This window comes from Aegilops tauschii, chromosome 1 (genome assembly GCF_002575655.3).
Source record: "Aegilops tauschii subsp. strangulata cultivar AL8/78 chromosome 1, Aet v6.0, whole genome shotgun sequence".
NCBI lineage: Eukaryota > Viridiplantae > Streptophyta > Magnoliopsida > Poales > Poaceae > Aegilops > Aegilops tauschii.
The window spans coordinates 240654549-240669518 of record NC_053035.3 but is presented as its reverse complement, the minus strand read 5'-3'; positions in this window follow the sequence as shown (position 1 = coordinate 240669518).

Below are 14970 nucleotides of genomic sequence, written 5' to 3'. Positions count from 1 at the left end.
GATGCATCTCTCTATGGTTTTGTTATTGTTGATGATTACTCTCGTTACACTTGGGTACACATTGTTACTTACAAACATGAAGTGCAGGAAGTCTTCAAACGATTTTCCTCGAGGGCTTCAACCAACTTTGGTGTGAAGATCAAGCACATCAGAAGTGACAATGGAACTGAGTTCAAGAATTCTGGTCTTGATGACTATCTTGATGAACTTGGTATTACTCATGAGTTATCTGCTCCTTACACTCCTTAGCAAAATGGCGTCGTGGAGCGCAAGAACAGAACTCTTGTTGAGATGGCTCGCACTATGCTTGATGAGTACAAGACACCTCGTCACTTCTGGATTGAGGCAATTTATACTGCGTGCCACATCATCAACAGGGTATATCTTCAAAAATTCTTCAAGAAGACAGCCTATGAACTCCTCACTGACAAGAAACCCAATGTGAGTTATTTCAAAGTCTTCGGTGCTAAATGTTGGATTAGAGATCCTCATCACAATGCTAAATTTGCACCGAAAGCACATGAAGGTTTTATGCTTGGTTACGGAAAGGACTCGCACACCTACAGAGTCTTCAACAACGTTCTTCACAAGGTTGTTGAAACTGTAGATGTGCGGTTTGATGAAACTAATGGCTCGCAAAGAGAGCACCTACCTTCTGTGATAGATGAACCAGCACCTGAGGAAACTATCAAGTTCAAGGCTACTGAGGATGTCATTCCTACTGAAGAATCTGCTAAAGAATTCATTCCAGAACATGAAGAACATCGAGCTAATGCACCTGAAGAAAATGCTGAAGAAAATGGTGCTGAAGAAAATGCTGATCAAATTCCTCAAAGACAACCAACTCATCCTCGCGTTGCAAAAGAAGTGCAAGTTGAAAAGATCATCGATGACATTGAAGCACCAGGTCCTCTCACACGCTCAAAAGCTTCACATTTATCTAACTTTTGTGGGCACTATGCTTTTGTCTCTATCACAGAGCCCACTAAGGTAGATGAAGCATTTCTGGAGCCTGAGTGGATTCAGGCCATGCAAGAAGAATTACATCAATTCGAACTCAACAACGTTTGGGAACTGGTTAAACGTCCAGATCCTCGCAAGCACAACATCATTGGCACAAAGTGGATCTACCGCAACAAGCAAGATGAAAATGGCCTTGTGGTGAGGAATAAGGCACGGCTTGTAGCTCAAGGCTACATACAGGTTGAAGGAATTGATTTCTATGAAACTTCTCCACCTGTTGCTAGACTTGAAGCTATTCGCATATTACTTGCTTATGCTAACCATCATGATATCACTTTATATCAAATGGATGTGAAAAGTGCATTCCTCAATGGTAAGCTTGAGGAAGAAGTATATGTTGCTCAACCCCCAGGTTTTGAAGATCCAAAGCATCCTGACAAAGTCTTCAGACTCAATAAGGCCCTCTATGGCCTCAAGCAGGCCCCTCGGGCATGGTATGATACTTTGAAGGAATTCCTCATGAAGAAAGGCTTCAAACCCGGTTCACTCGATCATACTCTTTTCACTAAATCTTATGATGGTGAATTGTTTGTGTGCCAAATATATGTTGATGATATTATCTTTGGCTGTACTGACCAACGTTATAGTGATGAATTGGCCTATATGATGAGTGAAGAATATCAAATGTCTATGATGGGAGAGTTGAAATTCTTCTTAGGTCTTCAAATTTGTCAACAGCACAATGGCATATTCATATCTCAGGAGAAATACCTCAAGGATGTACTGAGGAAATTCGGCATGCAAGATTGCAAAGGCGTCAAAATTCCGATGCCCACAAATGGCCATCTATGCACTGATGAAAATGGTATTGACTTCGATCAATAGGTATACCGCTCCATGATTGGTTCTTTATTGTATCTATGTGCATCTAGGCCAGATATTATGCTTAGTGTTTGCATGTGTGCCCGATTTCAAGCTACACCGAAGGAATCACACCATAAGGCTGTGAAGCATATTCTTCGATATCTAGCTCACACACCAACACTTGGAGTATGGTACCCCAAGGGCTCGGCTTTTGATCTCATTGGATATTCTGACTCTGACTATGCTGGTGATCGTGTGGACCGCAAGTCAACATCTGGTACATGTCATTTCCTCGGACGATCTTTGGTCTGTTGGTCCTTGTCGTGGAATTGTCACGTCAGATGTCCTAGGGTGAGGACTTAGTCGTGAGGCCAGCGCATCTATGTAGTAGCTTGAGAGGGGTTGAGCGGAATCGAGAGACGCAACACAAGACAAGGATTTAGACAGCTTCGGGCCCCGGGAAACATCATCCGGTAATAACCCTACATGCTGTTTGTGGCTAGGTCTCATTATCATCATGAGGGAGTCGCCGTAAACCGGCTCTTCTCTAGTTGTGTCTAGCCCTAGAGATTGTTTCTTCTTGCTTGTCCCTCTTTGGGGAGCCCCGCCCCTCTTTATATAAGTTCAAGGGGCGGGTTACATGTAGAGTCCAACTCGGACTTAAGACTTAACTATTCTGACTTCTCTTCATGGGCTTCTTAACATCTTGGGCTTCATAACGTCTCGGGCTTCATAACCCCTGGCAACCCAGTTATCACCGTCTGTCGGGTTATGACTGGTGCCGGTTTATGATGGTCTTCCGGTTTATGATGGTCTGCCGGTTTATGAACTGACTTAACACCTGCCTGATTATCATCTGACTTAACTCCTGCCGGTTTACCACCTGCCTTAACACCTGCCGGTTTACCGTCTGTCTTAGCCATCTGTCTTAACTGTCTGTCTTAACTGTCAGCCGGTTTATCAACCTGCCGGTTTACCAAGTCCCAGCCAGGTTATAACTTCGGCCGGATCATACCGTGGGGTATATCCCCGACATTAGCCCCCAGTTTAATTTGGATTTATCCATGTTAAACTGATCCTGATCATCCTTAAGTCATTTGACTCAGCTTCATAATAGGCCAGCTTCATAATCAATTTGCTGACATTGGTTTGTCACAGAGAAATATTGTGAAGAATAATTCATTTGACTCAGCTCCCAATGCTTAACAAAAATATTGGTCTTTGAAATACTCATCTGATCTTCAGCCGGTTTAAGAATGTAGAACTTGCCGGTTTAAGAATGTAGAACTTTGCCGTTTAAGAATGTAGAACTTGCCGGTTTAAGAATGTAGAACTTTCAACAGCAACGTGTAGCCCCCAAGTGTCGGCTCAGTAAGATAATATTGAGCTGAGACTTTATATATACTTCATTGAAAATAACATCATATGATGTAACCCTCATCATGGGGCTTGAACCCACGTCCACAAGGTTAAGAGCTTTGTGCTTTACCAACTGAGCAATAAACCTTCAATATAATGGATTAAGACTTGTGTACCTTGAATTGTTGACAGGAGCAATTGGTAGCCCCCAAGGGCCGGCTCATTACAATGTGACGAGTCGGGTCTTCAACAAAGTGAGCAAAAAAATGACTTTGCATTAGCCCCCAAGTGCCATGGTGCATGCTGGCAGTGACATGGGACTTGCATATTTGATGTAATCTCAATTTGAATAATGTAGCCCCCAAGCGCCGGGTCGTAAGCCTGCAGCGACTCGGGACTATTCCCTCCATTATAAAAATAAATCATGTCCATTAATAAAATAATAACCATTGCGCTGAAGCTACTTTGAAGACCTCCACATGATATTGGCTATTGATAACCATAATAAAAATCCAGCCATGTTGGCTATTAAAGATTTGAATAATATAATCCAATGATTTATAAGCGCATGATTCCAATGGCGCGATCCAAATATATACTGGCGACTTATAGTCGAAAGCCAGGCCGGGTTAATAAACACCGGATTATAACTGATCATGTACTGACAACTTGTAGTTGAAAGTCAAGCCGGTTTAATGAACACCGGTTTATCAAAACATTATAAATGTCACCAAAAGAGAAAAAAACTTGGCAAACAAAAGCATATGAAAAACTTGTAGTCGAGGCTTTTCACGGGCTGCCGGGCCCCAAATTCGAGGCTTTTCATGGGCTGCCAGGCCACTGAGTTAAACCATTTCACAAAGCCTTTTAAGATGGTCCTCCATCTTTAACCAATCGCCGGTCTATCATTGACAAGTTCAGGGTCATATGCGATTGAATTGTCAAGTTGGCGGGTCATACCAGGCTTACCTGGGTGGAGTGACTTACTTAATGAAGGCAGGTTAACCCGGGGTTTTAGGTGTATATACCAGGCTTCCAAGCCACGGCTTGATAGCCTATTGCAAGTGTAGATTGCTTTGTTCATTGCGATAGCAAAGAATCCCCAAGCAACATTTTGAGTTGTGCTCAACGGGTGCCTATGTTTGAGTTGTTCTTGACAACACTCTTTGGCCCCTAAGTAATGGCATTGCGCCAGCCAAAAGGTGTAGCTATGGTTGAACACAACCAAGCCCCCAAGTGACTTACTGTCGTGGCTTTTGAGCCAGCCAAGAGTGTAGCTATGGTTCGAATACAACCAAGCCCCCAAGTGACTTACTATCGTGGCTTTTGACCAGCCAAGAGGTGTAGCTATGGTTCAAATACAACCAAGCCCCCAAGTGACTTTGTGGCATTGCGCCGATCAAGAGGTGTAGCTATGGTTCGGATACGACAAAGCCCCCAAGTGATCAATAATATGATAAGCCAATAAGGCGGAATACCCATGTTTGAACCGCGCATCATGGCAACATGCCCTCTTCGGCAACCTTTAACTTTTTGCAAGAGATAAATTCTTCTTGAACCGGGATTTTTAAACCGGATATTGAGAGGTTCAAAGCTTTGTGGGAGACATCTTTCACTTGAACCAGATTTTAAACCGGAATCTTTATTTTCAGCCGGAAATTTTCTGACGGCATTTAAACTCGAACTTGCGAGAGATTAGTTCTTTCTGAACCGGAAATTCTTAAACCGGATTTGAGAGCTTCAGAGCCTTGTGGGAGAACAGATTTTCCTTGAACCAGATTGTAAACCGGATATTCGAGAGCTTCAGTGAGACTGACTTCCCTTGAGCCAGATTTTAAAATGGAATCCTTTCTGATGACCCGGACCTTCTTCATTAAGCCGGGTTTTTGTAACTGTCATATATTTTCTAAACCGGAAATTTTATGATGGCCTTTAAATTTTCATCCATATGGTAGTAGCTCCGGGACCGGGTTATCTTTCCCTCCGACGTCCTGGGGTTCTTGACTTCACTGAAAACCGGCAACATTTGCTGAGTCATATCATTGTAGCCCCCGAGTCTCAAGGTGACTCGAGGAGTTGGCTTGAGATTCTCCATACTTGACGGTGATATAAGCCGGCATAACTTGTATATCATTGGTGTCGATAGCACGATGTGAATCCACAAAAGGTTGAGGTGACTGCGGCGGGTTATAAGTGATCCCGTATGAGCCGTGTCAGCAACTCGGCCAATGGTTCCTTCCAACTGGCGATTTGAAGTTAACAAAACTGTAGTGGCGGCGACTTGTGCGCCTTCCCATTGAGCCATCCAGTGCAAACGCCGGTTGATGATAATTTGCCTCCAATTTGAAAGAAAACCGGGCTACCCAAGCTGTGACTTGCTCATACTCAATAAACAGCTCATGCAGACAGGTGCAGCCTGGTATGTTGATGTGGACCAGGCTGCGAGGGACGGACAACCTGTGCACACTTTATTGGGTAATTCGCACGGTCCTGACGAGTTGATGCGGACTGGACCGCGATATAAACCGGCATGGGTTATCCAATAGCTCAGCGATATAATAATCCCTTTTTGCAGTAGACAATTTGTCCTGCATTGGAAAACTTGCAAGCCAGAGTAATTGCTCTTTTTAAAGAAAGCAATACATAATATGAAAATATAATGGATGAATTTCACCTAATATGTTAAGCCAGAAAATATCCACCGTGGAGTTGATGATCACCACGCTGAAACTGAAATCAATCACGGGCGAGTCGGCCATGCGAGCAGACAGATGAATCGGCCGCAGCGTTTGTACAACGGTACAGACGAGCAAGTTGTCCTTCGCGTTGTAAACCGGCGCGGACACATGAACCGGCGGCGAGGGCGGATGGGCGAGTCGTCCGTGGCGTTGTAAGGCGGCGCGGACGGGCGATTCAGCTGACATGTTGATGCAAATTGGACCGCAACACACTCGTCCGTGAAGCTGATGTTTGTGAACGACCCATGATCTGTGCCGAATGATGTTGGCACGCCTCCATCTCCGTAGTATAATGCCACTTTGTAATGAATAATTCTCCTGCATATAAAACACAGCAGGGCAAAGTAGTTTTGCTCGGATGAATTAATATGTGCTTACAAATAAATAGGATAAATAGCACCTGATTCGCCCAGACGACAGATGATCCTTAAGTCTTCACGACGAGACAACTTTTGAGGTTTTCTTCGAGACCCGACTCCGTATGATCCGTTTTCTTAATCTGGGAAATACCTTTCTGGCCCTGCCAGACATGTATTGTGTCTTAACGAGGCTTGAGACGTCTGGCGGGCTGAGGACGGAGGAGGCCATGACAAGACCGGTGCGGCAGAGGTGACCCACGGTGCGCTTGGCGAAGACAGGCGCGCGGGGGGCTGCGGCCGATGGCGGGTCTGCTCCTCGGCCCAACAGGGCTGGTGACGCCGCAAACCATGACGGCGGCGGGATGATCCGGGAGCGGCTCAGAGGAAGCAGCTTGACGGAGGTGAGCATTAGTGACTATGGCCGACTTGGCGGCGGTCTCCTGCAGATTCAGGGCCGGAGGAGGCAGGGCGATAAGGCGACAGCCTGTAGTTGAGAACCGTGTTTGAGACGGAAACGTGCTCCGCGACGAGTCGGCAAAGGCGCACGTCGGCTTGTCACTACCAAGGCAGCGCACGGGCCGATTGACCATCCTCTCTTTCTAAATTGTTGAAGCCGTTGACCCTTTGACCAAAACGTGCAAGCACTTGGCAAAGAAACCTGTCCATTGGGATGAAGTACTCCCGTCCCCGTTGATGTATTTGGTCAGTCTTGGACTTGTATATTTTTTATTATTTTTTGGTATGCGGAGGACGAATCTGATTTTGATTCCGTGCCGACCGTGTTGACGACCCGGACTTCTTGCTTCTGCAACTCCGGCTTTGTCAGGTTGCAGCTTGTGCTCTTCACGTAATGTACAGCATATTTGACCCATGATTTGATGTGTTGACAGCAGCAATTTGTCTTGGCACATAGAACGATGATTGATGTATTGTACTCTGAACTTTTGCAGCTGGCTGAGTGCGGCGGCGCTGATGTGGAATTTGCGTTGGGATTCATCGCTTTGCGAGATTTCTCACGAACACCCGTGACTCAGAAACCATACGATGGATCACCCATATCTGATGTATGCCGTTGTCAAAGAAACTTTTTCCCTTTGATCTGTTTTATGCGGACACTGAAACTTTTTTAATCTCAACTGATGAATTCGAAGTTGATGTAGATCCTTCTGTGCCTGCTTTTTGTTATCTGACCAATGGCAATCTTCTCGAACCCTAGAAAATCTCCCTCCAAGAACTCAACACCACCGTGCGCAGGCCCCACGGTGGGCGCCAACTGTCGTGGAATTGTCACGTCAGATGTCCTAGGGTGAGGACTTAGTCCTGAGGCCAGCGCATCTATGTAGTAGCTTGAGAGGGGTTGAGCGGAATCGAGAGATGCAACACAAGACAAGGATTTAGACAGCTTTGGGCCCCGGGAAACATCATCCGGTAATAACCCTACATGTTGTTTGTGGCTAGGTCCCATTATCATCATGAGGGCGTCGCCGTAAACCGGCTCTCCTCTAGTTGTGTCTAGCCCTAGAGATTGTTTCTTCTTGCTTGTCCCTCTTTGGGGGAGCCCTGCCCCTCCTTATATAAGTTGAAGGGGCGGGTTACATGTAGAGTCCAACTCGGACTTAAGACTTAACTATTCTGACTTCTCTTCATGGGCTTCTTAACATCTTGGGCTTCATAACGTCTCGGGCTTCATAACCCCTGGCAACCCAGTTATCACCGTCTGCCGGGTTATGACTGGTGCCGGTTTATGATAGTCTGCCGGTTTATGATGGTCTGCCGGTTTACGAACTGACTTAACACCTACCTGATTATCATCTGACTTAACTCTTGCCGGTTTACCACCTGCCTTAACACCTGCCGGTTTACCACCAGCTGGTTACCGTCTGTCTTAGCCATCTGTCTTAACTGTCTGTCTTAACTATCAGCCAGTTTATCAACCTGCCGGTTTACCAAGTCGCAGCCTGGTTATAACTTCGGCCGGATCATACCGCGGGGTATAACCCCGACAGTCCTCGAAGAAACAGAACTGCGTATCACTGTCTACTGCTGAAGCTGAGTACATTGCTGCTGGTTCGTGCTATGCTCAATTGCTGTGGATGAAGCAAACCCTCAAGGACTATGGCGTCAACGTGAAGAATGTGCCTCTCTTTTGTGACAATGAGAGTGCCATCAAGATTGCTCACAACCCAGTTCAGCACTCGAAGACAAAGCACATTCAGATTCGTCATCATTTTCTTCGCGATCATGTGTTGAAGGGCGACATTTCTATTGAGCATGTGAAGACTGAAGAATAGCTAGCCGATATCTTCACAAAGCCCTTGGATGAGAAGAGATTTAGCAAGTTGCGGTGTGAGCTAAATATCCTAGAATCTTCGAATGTTCTTTGAAAAGGACACTCATCCTAACACTTATGCAAAATTGATGACTTAGATGTGCAACACATGAAGAAATGTTTTTCTTCAATCAATGAAGAATAACACCCTAAGCGTGAAGAAATTAACAAAGAATTTGATTCTGAGAACCCTACAACAATTATACGCGGTGTCTGAAATCATCATTCTTATACGGTGGGTCACACCACCAAAAGTTGAAAATCTTTAATTTGAGTTTTTCCTCAGTTGTCCAAAATCTTCAACTTTGCAAAATCTTCACTGTTTCCATCGTTTTTCTTCATTGGCTATATATATATATATATGAGTTTATGTCCTCTACAGCATTCAGTTATTGCTATTTCTCCAAGTTGCTATTTCTGCTAAGTGAATGTGATCGGACCCTTCCCCCTCTATGCTATACTCAACCCAATCTATTCACAAATTCTTCATGTGCATTCTATTTGAAACTCGTTCAAAATCTTCACTGTGTCCTTGTCAGCTGAAGAATTTGCGAACGGAACTTTTAACTTATCTTATCCAAATTTTCGGCTTTGCCGCTCAAACCGTTCCGCATCCCACGAAGTACTTATCCATTCACCCACGATCTAACACAATATCCACTTCTCAGTACGTGGGTGACACATGTCAAGCGAATGAGAAGGGTCAGGGGCACGTTCGTCCAATTTTTTCGGGCGAACAATATTTCACCGTGGCTATAAATACCCCCTTCCCTTTCTTCACTTCCTTTTACTACGCTCGACCTCTCTCCAGCTCGAGCTTCTCAAACCCTAGCGCCGCCGCTACTTCATCGTCGCCGGTGAGGAAGAGCTTCACTGCCTCGACCTTGTCGCCGCCGTACTCGCGCCGGCCGCGGAAATCTTCACTCCGCCGCCGCCCTAGCAGTCTTCCTCCGCCGAGTTAGGGCGTGGAAGATCTGCACAGACGAACTTCACTTCTCCACCTCATAGTTCGTCGTGTTCTTCATTCAGGGTAATTAAAAGTTACTTTTACTGCCCTCTTTGATTCAAATGATTTCTGCAAAATCTTCAAAAGGCGTTTATTCTTCAAATTCTTCACACACTAAACACCTCACATGTCATCTGTTCTTGATTCGTTTCTCTAAGTAATATTTTTTCTTCAAGTTTCCTCAATTGTGCGGATTTCTGATCTGTACAACTCTGGAACCTAAGACTAAGAACGCTTAGTGAAATTCTTCAAGACTCGCCTGGTCAAATTCCTCAAACTTGTTCTTTTTGAAAAACCTTCTGAGAACGCATATGACCTCTCCAAATTCCTCGCAACTATACTCTGGTCACAGGTACTCATGTCCGCAGCTGAATCACTAGGTTCTCATCAACTTAACTCATTTGCAGCGTTCCTCGAAGAAAAGTTGCATACTTCTTCAGAAAATTCAATTGTTCAAATTCCTCATCTGAAGAAAATGGTTGATGGTAAGAAGCCACAGAAAGGAGGAAAGAGGCCTGAGTTCAACACTGCTTTTGAAATCCCTGAGGACATCTATGCTGGGTACTGCACACCCCCTGAGGAGGATAAAATTCAGCGCAAGGTGCGCATTCAAAAGATTGAGAGGAGATGGGTAAGAGAGTGGAGGGAGTACAGATATGTGACTCCAAAGTACATGAAGAAATTCGCTGTTACTCCTCCATGCTCAAGACCACCATTGGCACCTAGCCAAGAAGCAGATCCCACTAGCATCAAACACGGTGAGGAGTTTCCTGAAGAATGGGCCAAGCGACATGCCAAGCTGGCCAAACAGGCAAAAGATGCAGTGAAGAAATTCAATGAAGATTCTGCTGCTGAAGCTGCTGAGGCCTCTGTAAGGCCGAAGAAATCCATTGCAAAGAAGCCTGCGCACAAGCCAAGTGCCTCTTCTTCAATGCCCTCACGGCCAATTTCCTCAGCTAAGCCCTCACGGCCAATTCCTCACGCCGCTCCTGCTCCTCCAAAGTCCTCAGCTGCTCCGACAAAATCCTCAGCACATGTGCATCTCGCCACGTGCCAAAGGACTACAGGCATCTCTATTGCCTCAGGAGCTTCAGCTAGTTCCTCAGCTGCACCAAATTCTTCAACAGGACCCTCTCTGCTGAAGACAAAGACCACTGCTGGACGAGGCTCTCGCCCAAGTTCTCACAAGAGGCAGGTCGCCTTCCAAGTGCCGTCTGAAGAAGACGAAGCTGATGATGAAGAACTTGCTGAAATGTAGCGACCAGACCTTAGACGGTCAAGTCTCTGTGCATCAGTGTCATCCCTGGATCAGTAATGCTGACACGCACAGTACTCGAAGGATTTATAACAGAGTAGCAATCACACACTTATTACATCGAATGTCTCAAAAGAGAACTTAATACAATAAATATGGCTTAAGGCCATCTAAAAACGATAACAGCGGAAGACTTGGAAGATAAGCGAGTCCATCAACTCCAACGGCATCACTGAGTATAGAACCACGACCTAAGGCACATTACTCGTCGTCTGAAAAGTCTGCAATATGAAACGTTGCAGCCCGAAAACGGGTCAGCACATGGAATATGCTGGCAATGTAACACATAGAGAGTAATGAATAGAATAATGCTATACTACATGCATATTTGGCTGGTGGGAAGCTCTATGGTTATAGTTTTGCGAAAAGCCAATTTTTCCCTACTGCAAAGGAATAAATTTTATTTAACTATCATGGTGGTTGCTAAACATTGAGAATGGGTGACACCATCTCAATCCCAATTAAGTTTCAACGTTAATCCCAACAAAATTAATTAAAGTAACATGATGAGATTCACATGATAATCCAAGTACTAGATACTCAAGTTGTCCATAACCGGGGACACGGCTAACCATGATTAGTTTATACACTCTGCAGAGGTTTGCGCACTTTTCCCTACAAGACTCGATCTCCTCCGTTGGGATTCTCGCACTACATGATGTTTGAGAAACGGATGACCGAGACATAGTCTTTCAGAAGTGTTTGCACCTTACGATCGGGTAGACAGTACCACCTACAACCCCTACATCTGCTAGTCTACCACTGTAAGAGTTCACACAACTTAATCAACTATGCTAGAGCCCATAATAGCTTGTGGCTGCACACGGAAGTTTCTAGGATGAATAATCTCATGATCCCTGTGAGCCTGGGTGGCGGTCCATAAAAAAAATAGGCAATCGCTGGAATACCCAAGTGCCTCAATCCACCCAGATGTGTGTTTAAGTAGCCACCTTAAATTGAACCATTAATTAACAATCTCACACCTGTCATGGATACACTCACCCAATCCACGTCTACTAGCATAGCATAGCAATATAAGCAAACGTAGAAGTAACTCCCAAGGGTTTGGTAATAAACAGGGCAACAGGTTCTACCTCATCAGCTACTTCCCAACCCACAATTTAATCAGATCCTAATCATGCAATTATTTGAGGATTGATCTAATGCAATAAAACTGGGTATGAAAAGAGGTATGATCAAAGTGTTACTTGCCTTGCTGATGATCCGTGAAACCTGGGGATTCGAAGTAGCAAGCGGCGCACTCCGGATACTCTATCGCAAACAAACAAGCATACAATAAGTAGTCGTCTAATGCACAGGTAAAACTCAAATAAGAGATCTAACCAGAAAGTTCAACTTAAGAACTCCGGTTTGCAAAAAGAATCAAATCAAACGAAGCAACGAAAGTCAAACGGCGAAAGAAACAAGCTTCGTTTACTAATCTGGACCTAAGTCAAATTTTACAGTAGCAAAAACTTGTTTGAGTTGGTTAAACAGAAAGAGGGTTTCGAGACGAAACTCTAGGCGCTTGAATCGCCTGATTCTGACAAACGAGCAAAAGGTTAAACCAAAACGAAAAACAGATCGGAAATCGCGATCAGAAATAATCGCGGAAAATCCGAGAAAAAGAAAAACTGACGAATAGTTTAACGAACGGACGTTCGTTAACTGTAAATAAATGATGAATGCGTTCGTTAAAACGAACGAACGAGCGAACGCTCGCTAAATAAGAAAACCGAAAAAAAAACAAAACCGATCTAAAAAAACGTAGGGTTTTCTAAAAAAACCAAATCGGTTTTCTTCAGAAAACCGGGCGGCGGGCGGCTACCTCGGCTCGGGGCTCCGGCGAAGTCCGGCGGCTCCGGCGGGGCGACGGGAGGCGGCGGGGCTGCAGGCGTCAGCGGCGGCGACTTTCCCGGCGGCGGCGGCGATCTTGGGCGGCGGGGCGGCTCGGCGGTGGTGCGGCTCCGGCGGCGGGGCTGCGGGTTCGGTGGCGGGGTGAGGGGCGGCGGCGGCTGCGGCTATTTAAGGAGGGGGCCGACGCGGCTTGGGGAAGGGGGCGCCTCGGGAGGCGTGCTCCTCCCGGACTCGGGCAGCGGCGGCGGTTTCCGATCCGGAGACGGCGGCGGGAGGCGGTGGCGCGGGCGGGCCGACCTGGTTCGGCTGGGCTTCGGCCCAGTCGGGCGCGCGGGAGTTAAAAAAAACAATTCCGCCGAAACTGAGAATTTTTTAGAAAATAAAATAAAATTCTAAAAATGCCAAAATAAATTTTTCACCGTCTAAATAAAATATTTAGAACAAGATGAACATTTTCTTGGCCCTAAAATGCAATTTTGAAAAACGTGCAATTTTCCTAAATTGAAATAAAATAGCAAAACTCCAAATAAAATAAGATTTGATTTTTTTATTAAATCCTCAATATTTCTTATTTTTTGGAAAGTCATTTTATTCCCTCTCTCTTATTTTTATAAATTAAATAATTGAAGATAAAATAAATAAAATCAAATGATCCTATTTTCAAAATTTGAGAAAAGCCAAATATGAAAATAACGAAATCCCCAACTCTCTCCGTGGGTCCTTGAGTTGCGTAGAATTTCTAGGATCAAACCAAAATGCAATAAAATATGATATGCAATGATGATCTAATGTATAACGTTCCAAATTGAAAATTTGGGATGTTACAAACCTACCCCCCTTAAGATGAATCTCGTGTTGGAAATATGCCCTAGAGGCAATAATAAAATGGTTATTATTATATTTCCTTGTTCATGATAATTGTCTATTGTTCATGCTATAATTGTGTTATCCGGAAATCGTAATACATGTGTGAATACATAGACCACAACATGTCCCTAGTGAGCCTCTAGTTGACTAGCTCGTTGATCAACAAATAGTCATGGTTTCCTGACTATGGACATTGGATGTCATTGATAACGGGATCACATCATTAGGAGAATGATGTGATGGACAAGACCCAATCCTAAGCATAGCACAAGATCGTGTAGTTCATTTGCTAGAGCTTTTCCAAATGTCAAGTATCATTTCCTTAGACCATGAGATTGTGCAACTCCCGGATACCATAGGAGTGCTTTGGGTGTGCCAAACGTCACAACGTAACTGGGTGGCTATAAAGGTGCACTACGGGTATCTCCGAAAGTGTCTGTTGGGTTGGCACGAATCAAGATTGGGATTTGTCACTCCGTATGACGGAGAGGTATCTCTGGGCCCACTCGGTAATGCATCATCATAATCAGCTCAATGTGACCAAGTGTTTGGTCACGGGATCATGCATTACGGTACGAGTAAAGTGACTTGCTGGTAACGAGATTGAACAAGGTCTTGGGATACCGACGATCGAATCTCGGGCAAGTAACGTACCGATTGACAAAGGGAATTGTATACGGGATTGATTGAATCCTCAACATCGTGGTTCATCCGATGAGATCATCGTGGAACATGTGGGAGCCAACATGGGTATCCAGATCCCGCTGTTGGTTATTGACCGGAGAGTCGTCTCGGTCATGTCTGCATGTCTCCCGAACCCGTAGGGTCTACACACTTAAGGTTCGGTGACGCTAGGGTTGTAGAGATATTAGTATGCGGAAATCCGAAAGTTGTTCAGAGTCCCGGATGAGATCCCGGACGTCACGAGGAGTTCCGCAATGGTCTGGAGGTGAAGAATTGTATATAGGAAGTCCAGTTTCGGCCACCGGGAAAGTTTCAGGGGTCAATGGTATTGTACCGGGACCACCGGAAGGGTCCCGGGGGTCCACCGGGTGGGGCCACCTATCCCGGAGGGCCCCATGGGCTGAAGTGGGAGGGGGACCAGCCCCTGGTGGGCTGGTGCGCCCCCTTGGGCCTCCCCCCGCGCCTAGGGTTGGAAACCCTAGGGGTGGGGGCGCCCCACTTGACTTGGGGGGCAAGTCCCCCCCCCTTGGCCGCCGCCCTCCTTGAGATGAGATCTCTGGGGGCCGGCGCCCCCGCATGGACCCCTATATAAAGAGGGGGAGGGAAAGCAGCCGCACCCAAGCCCCTGG